The sequence below is a fragment of the Armigeres subalbatus genome, chromosome 1, assembly GCF_024139115.2.
Source record: "Armigeres subalbatus isolate Guangzhou_Male chromosome 1, GZ_Asu_2, whole genome shotgun sequence".
Taxonomy (NCBI): domain Eukaryota; kingdom Metazoa; phylum Arthropoda; class Insecta; order Diptera; family Culicidae; genus Armigeres; species Armigeres subalbatus.
Genome location: NC_085139.1, coordinates 158,512,436 through 158,518,435, shown reverse-complemented (window position 1 = coordinate 158,518,435; position 6,000 = coordinate 158,512,436).

Below are 6,000 nucleotides of genomic sequence, written 5' to 3'. Positions count from 1 at the left end.
GAATTCCCAGAAGAACTTCCGAAGAAATTCCCAGAGGAACTTCCGAAGGAATTGGGTTGTTTAGGGGTATATATGTTTTTAAATATTCTGAATCTGCATAAAAAACTGAGCCTAACCCCAATTTTTCAGAATTTTTGGAGCCCCGGAACTATTTTTAATTTGCATTTCAAATGTATATGGGACCAAAAATTTGTTCTTATGCTGCATGGGCCAACTGTCATTCTATGAATGTTAGTGTCATTCTATCGATTGAAATGGATTATTGTTTGCTGTTCAAAAATGTAAATAAAAGGTTTTCAAACAAAATAAAAATATGTTGGAGATCAGAAAGCATGCTCTTTATGTTAAACTGCAAAAAAACTAGATATTTTTCTGAGCTAAACAACCCAATTCCCAGAGATACTTCCAAAGGAATTCCCAGAGAAACTTCCGAAGAAATTCTCAGAGGAACTTCCGAAGGAATTCTCAGAGGAACTTCCGAAGGAATTCACAGAGGAACATGCGAGAGAATTTCCAGAAGATCTTCCGAAGGAATTTTTAAAGGAATTTCCGAAGGAATTCCCAGAAGATCTTCCGAAGGAATTCCCAGAGGAACTTCCGAAGGTATTCCCACAGAAACTTCCGAAGGAATTATCAGAGGAACTTCCGAAGGAATTCCCACAAGAACTTTCGAAGGAATTCCCAGAGGAACTTCCTAAAGAATTCTCAGAGATACTTCCGAAGGAATTCCCAGAGAAACTTCCGAAGGAATTCTCAGAGGAACTTCCGAAGGAATTCACAGAGGAACATGCGAGAGAATTTCCAGAAGATCTTCCGAAGGAATTCCCAGAGGAACTTCCGAAGGAATTCCCAGAAGATCTTCCGAAGGAATTCCCAGAGGAACTTACGAGGGAATTCCCAGAGAAACTTCCGAAGGAATTATTAGAGGAACTTCCGAGGGAATTCCCACAAGAACTTTCGAAGGAATTCCCAGAGGAACTTCCTAAGGAATTCCCAGAGATACTTCCGAAGGAATTCCCAGAGAAACTTCCTAAGGAATTTTCAGAGGAACTTCCTAAGGAATTACTAGAGAAACTTACGAGAGAATTGCCAGAAGACCTTCCGTAGGGATTCCCAGAGGAACTTGCGAGAGAATTGCCAGAAGAATTCCCGAAGGAATTTCCAGAGGAACTTCTGAAGGAATTCCCAGTAGAACTTCGGAAGGAATTTCCAGAGGAACTTCCGAAGGAATTCTCAGAGGAATTTCCAGATCATCCAAAGCAATTTTGAAAGGAACTTCCGAAGGAGTTCCCAGAAGATCTTAAGAAGGAATTCCCAGACGAACTTCCGAAGGAATTCCCAGAGAAACTTCTGAAGGAATTCTCAGAGGAACTTCCGAAGAAATTCTCAGAGGAACTTCCGAAGGAATTCCCAGAGGAACTTCCGAAGGAATTCCCAGAGAAACTTCCTAAGGAATTCTCAGAGGAACTTCCTAAGGAATTACTAGAGGAACTTACGAGAGAATTGCCAGAAGACCTTCCGTAGGGATTCCCAGAGGAACTTTCAAAGGAATTTCCAGAGGAACTTCCGAAGGAATTCCCAGAGAAACTTCGGAAGGAATTTCCAGCGGAACTTCCGAAGGAATTCTCAGAGGAATTTCCGAAGGAATTCACAGAGGAACTGCCGAAAGAATTCTCAGAGATACTTCCAAAGGAATTCCCAGAGAAACTTCGGAAGGAATTCTCAGAGGATCTTCCGAAGGAATTCACAGAGGAACTTGCTAGAGAATTGCCAGAAGAACTTCCGAAGGAATTCTCAGAGGAACTTCCGAAGGAATTCTCAAAGAAACTTGCGAAGGAATTCGCAGAGGAACTTCCGAAGGAATTCCCAGAGAAACTTCCTAAGGAATTCTCAGAGGAACTTCCTAAGGAATTACTAGAGGAACTTACGAGAGAATTGCCAGAAGACCTTCCGTAGGGATTCCCAGAGGAACTTTCAAAGGAATTTCCAGAGGAACTTCCGAAGGAATTCCCAGAGAAACTTCGGAAGGAATTTCCAGCGGAACTTCCGAAGGAATTCTCAGAGGAATTTCCGAAGGAATTCACAGAGGAACTGCCGAAAGAATTCTCAGAGATACTTCCAAAGGAATTCCCAGAGAAACTTCGAAGGAATTCTCAGAGGATCTTCGAAGGAATTCACAGAGGAACTTGCTAGAGAATTGCCAGAAGAACTTCCGAAGGAATTCTCAGAGGAACTTCCGAAGGAATTGTCAAAGGAACTTGCGAAGGAATTCGCAGAGGAACTTCCGAAGGAATTCCCAGAGAAACTTCCTAAGGAATTCTCAGAGGAACTTCCTAAGGAATTACTAGAGGAACTTACGAGAGAATTGCCAGAAGACCTTCCGTAGGGATTCCCAGAGGAACTTCCGAAGGAATTTCCAGAGGATCCTCCGAAGGAATTCCCAGAGGAACTTCGGAAGGAATTTCCAGAGGAACTTCCGAAGGAATTCTCAGAGGAATTTCCAAAGGAATTCACAGAGGAACTGCCGAAAGAATTCCCAGAGATACTTCCAAAGGAATTCCTAGAGAAACTTCGGAAGGAATTCTCAGAGGATCTTCCGAAGGAATTCTCAAAAAAAACTTCCGAAGGAATTCGCATAAAAACTTTCGAAGGAATTCTCAGAGGAACTTCCGAAAGAATTCGCAGAGGAACTTCCGAAGGAATTCCCAAAGGAATTTCCAGAGGTACTTTCGAAGGAATTCCCAGAGGAACGTCCGAAGGAATTTCCAGAGGAACTTCCAAAGGATTTACCAGAGGAACTTCCGAGAGAATTACCAGAAGAACTTCTGAAGAACTCCCAGAAGAACTTCCGAAGGAATTTTCAGAGGAATCCTCCGGGAATTCCTCCAGAATTTTCAGGAATTCCCCGAGAATTCCTTCGGGAATTCCTCCGAACGAAGAAATTCCCAGAGGAACTTCCGATGGAATTCCCAAAAACTTTCGAAAGAATTCCAGAAAATTTCCGATGGAATTCCCAGGAACTTCGAAGGAGATCCCAGAGGAACTTCCGAAGGAGTTTCCAGAGGAACTTTCAAAGGAGTTTCCAGAGGAAATTCGAAGGATTCCCAGAGGAACTTCCAAAGAGATTCCCAGTGGAACTTCCGAAGGAGATCCCAGAGGAACTTCGAAGGAGGAATTCTGACTCGAATTCCCAGAGGAACTCAGAGGACGAAGAATTCCGGAAGCGAGATTCACTCTCGGGAGAATTCTCGAAGGAGGAATTCCAGGAGTCGGAGAATTTTTTGTTTGGGATGCTATTTGTTGTGGCGACGTATATGATTTTGTAAAAGTTTCAAACGTCGATTTGTCTGATCTGATGGCACACCGCAAACCAACACCACCAACAGATGGAAGCCTCCCTATCTGTCTATGGTGATGTTTGCGTGGAAACTCTCAGATCGGACAAATGGACGTTAATCTTTGTTACAAAATCACTCCTTGAATAACACCTGAAATCTCAAAGTAATTTGGGTGGTTGTTACTAGAAATACTAGAATAAGAGATCGGCAAAGACACCATCTTGTTTCCAATCGAACCGTCAAAAGCGGTTCCATTTCGACTGTTTACTTTTTGCACCCATAAGAAGCAAGCAAAAGTTCAGCTGCCATTATCATTTCGCGATTTCATGCATTTTCATACGTTGCCATTCGACGGTTTTCACTCCGCTGGTCTCTGCTTATAGGGTTGCTAGTTGTTACTATGAATACCATTGCATATACCGGAACTAAGAGTTTCTTTGAAGTTATTTCTTCATCATCGGCGTCTGAAAGAGGTAGATAAAATAATTGGGCCGCCTCACTGCCGGCCCAAAAAGATTAGTAATTAATTACACAACAGACACAAAAATGCAGTTGTTATAATTCTGCCTTATTCCAGTGGATATGAAATCACGGAGGACCTGAGCCACGTCAGTTCATCCATGTTTATAGAGCTTAGCTTTTAAATATGTCACCGAATACGATCAGGTGCTCAGTCTGCCAAGCACCGAGTCACTTGAATCATTACAGACGCAATAAAGGTATCCTAATGTGATATGATACCGTGCGCACCTACCTGTGTGCAGCTTCTAACCTGCGCATATTGCAATTATTTTTTTATAGAATGGGTTTCAAGCTTAAATCGAAATAAAACAATTGTCACCAGAATATATATGATAATACGAATACATTTTCCGTTGTTGAATGAGACATTTTTTATCACTCAAATAAAGTTAAAAAAGACATTTTTGCATTTTATTCCTGTACTGTACTGAAAGCAGTGAAATGACAAAATGGCAAGTTTTGCACAAATGACAAAAATCTTTTGGATTCTATTGCTGCTGCTGCTGCTTTTAAATTTGAACGTTTGTTTGAGAAACTGCATATGTAACATTTTTGGCCAAAATGAGATTTTATATAATTAACTATTCGTCCAAAATACGTATTCTGGCAAAAACGAAAAAAAAAAAATTTCGTTCAGGAATGTATGAATTTTTTCGTTTGTTTGAGAAACTACATAAGTCCACGTACTTTGAAGAGCAATTGTGGAATACTGCCAGATTTTTTGAACTGAAAATGCCCAGGCTGGAGATTTGCCAAAACATTGATCTGTATCGAAGAAAATGTAAGATTTGGTAAATTTGTTCAAAAAAAGTTTTTGTTGTTTTCTGAAATAGTGTAAATGGACTTTTTATTTATTTATTTATTATTATTACATCAACAGATGATACAGCCCCAATGATGGTTTAAAAATATATATAAAATACAATATCCATCACTACATTAAACATTGTCAAGGATTAAAATACAATACAATACAAATACATTAACTATAGTCTATGTGCGTCAATTGTTCTGGTCGGTAAAAATGATGTGAAGAACCGGTGGAGGACATCTCGTGTCAAGTGGAAATCAAACACCGACGCCACTCTATTGAAGAACGCTGCAAACCATGGGAAGACTACGCAGCCCATAGTTTGCGACGAAAAGGAAGTCTTAGCATTTGGTTACTCCGCAGTTGTCTGGGTTAGTGCGTTGATGTTTATTTGCCGCAGAAGAGTGTCACAATCTATTCTTCCTTGCAAAATATCGGCGAGTTAATGCTCTGCATACATCCTTCGGATACATAGAGGTTCTAGCTGATCAGCTGACACGGCTCTCGTAGCGAGGAAGTCGTAGCGGATCTCTAGGAAGGTTGGAGTGCGTACCGTATAAATCGACGTTGAACGGATTCGATGCGTTCGACACCATTATTATAGTTTGGACCCAGACCGCAGAGCAGTATTCTACGTGATGCCAGAGAGCATACAGTGTTTTCAAACAGTAGATGTCTGTAAAGTCTTTTTTACTTTGATCACAAATCCAAGAGACCTGGATGCTCTATCAACAAATATGAAATGTGATCCGAGTATGTCAGTTTAGTCAATAGAACACGAGATCTTTCACAGTGCACTCTTTCAATAGTCGTCCCGAACAGGCAGTAGTTGAAGGTAATTGGTTTTCTTCCGAGAAAAAGTGATCGAGCACTTTTCGGTTAACTAAGTAATTTAGATCACCAATGAGCGAAAGCATCGATCTGGTCTTTAGTAAGTGACAATCGGCTATTGAGCATATGCGCAAAACATTTTAAGATCATCTGCAAAATGATAATCGCGGTCTTGCTAGAACTAGATGCGTCGTTGAAGTAGAAGGAATATCAACGGTCCCAGATGACTACCCTGCGGTATGCCAGACATCGCAAAGAAACTTTCCGAGCGACAATCGCCTAGAGCAACTGTCAGCTGGCGCTCAGTAAGGCATGAACCAAACAAGTAGGCTGCCTCCACCCAATCTGTCAAACTTGGCGATCGTCAATGCTGGTTCAACTTATCAAATGCTGCAGTTAGATCCGTATAAATTACATCTGTTTGATTACAAGCCAGCATACTGTCTGTAACGTATGAAGACACAGTAGATTCGTACATGTAGAACGTTTTCCATAAAG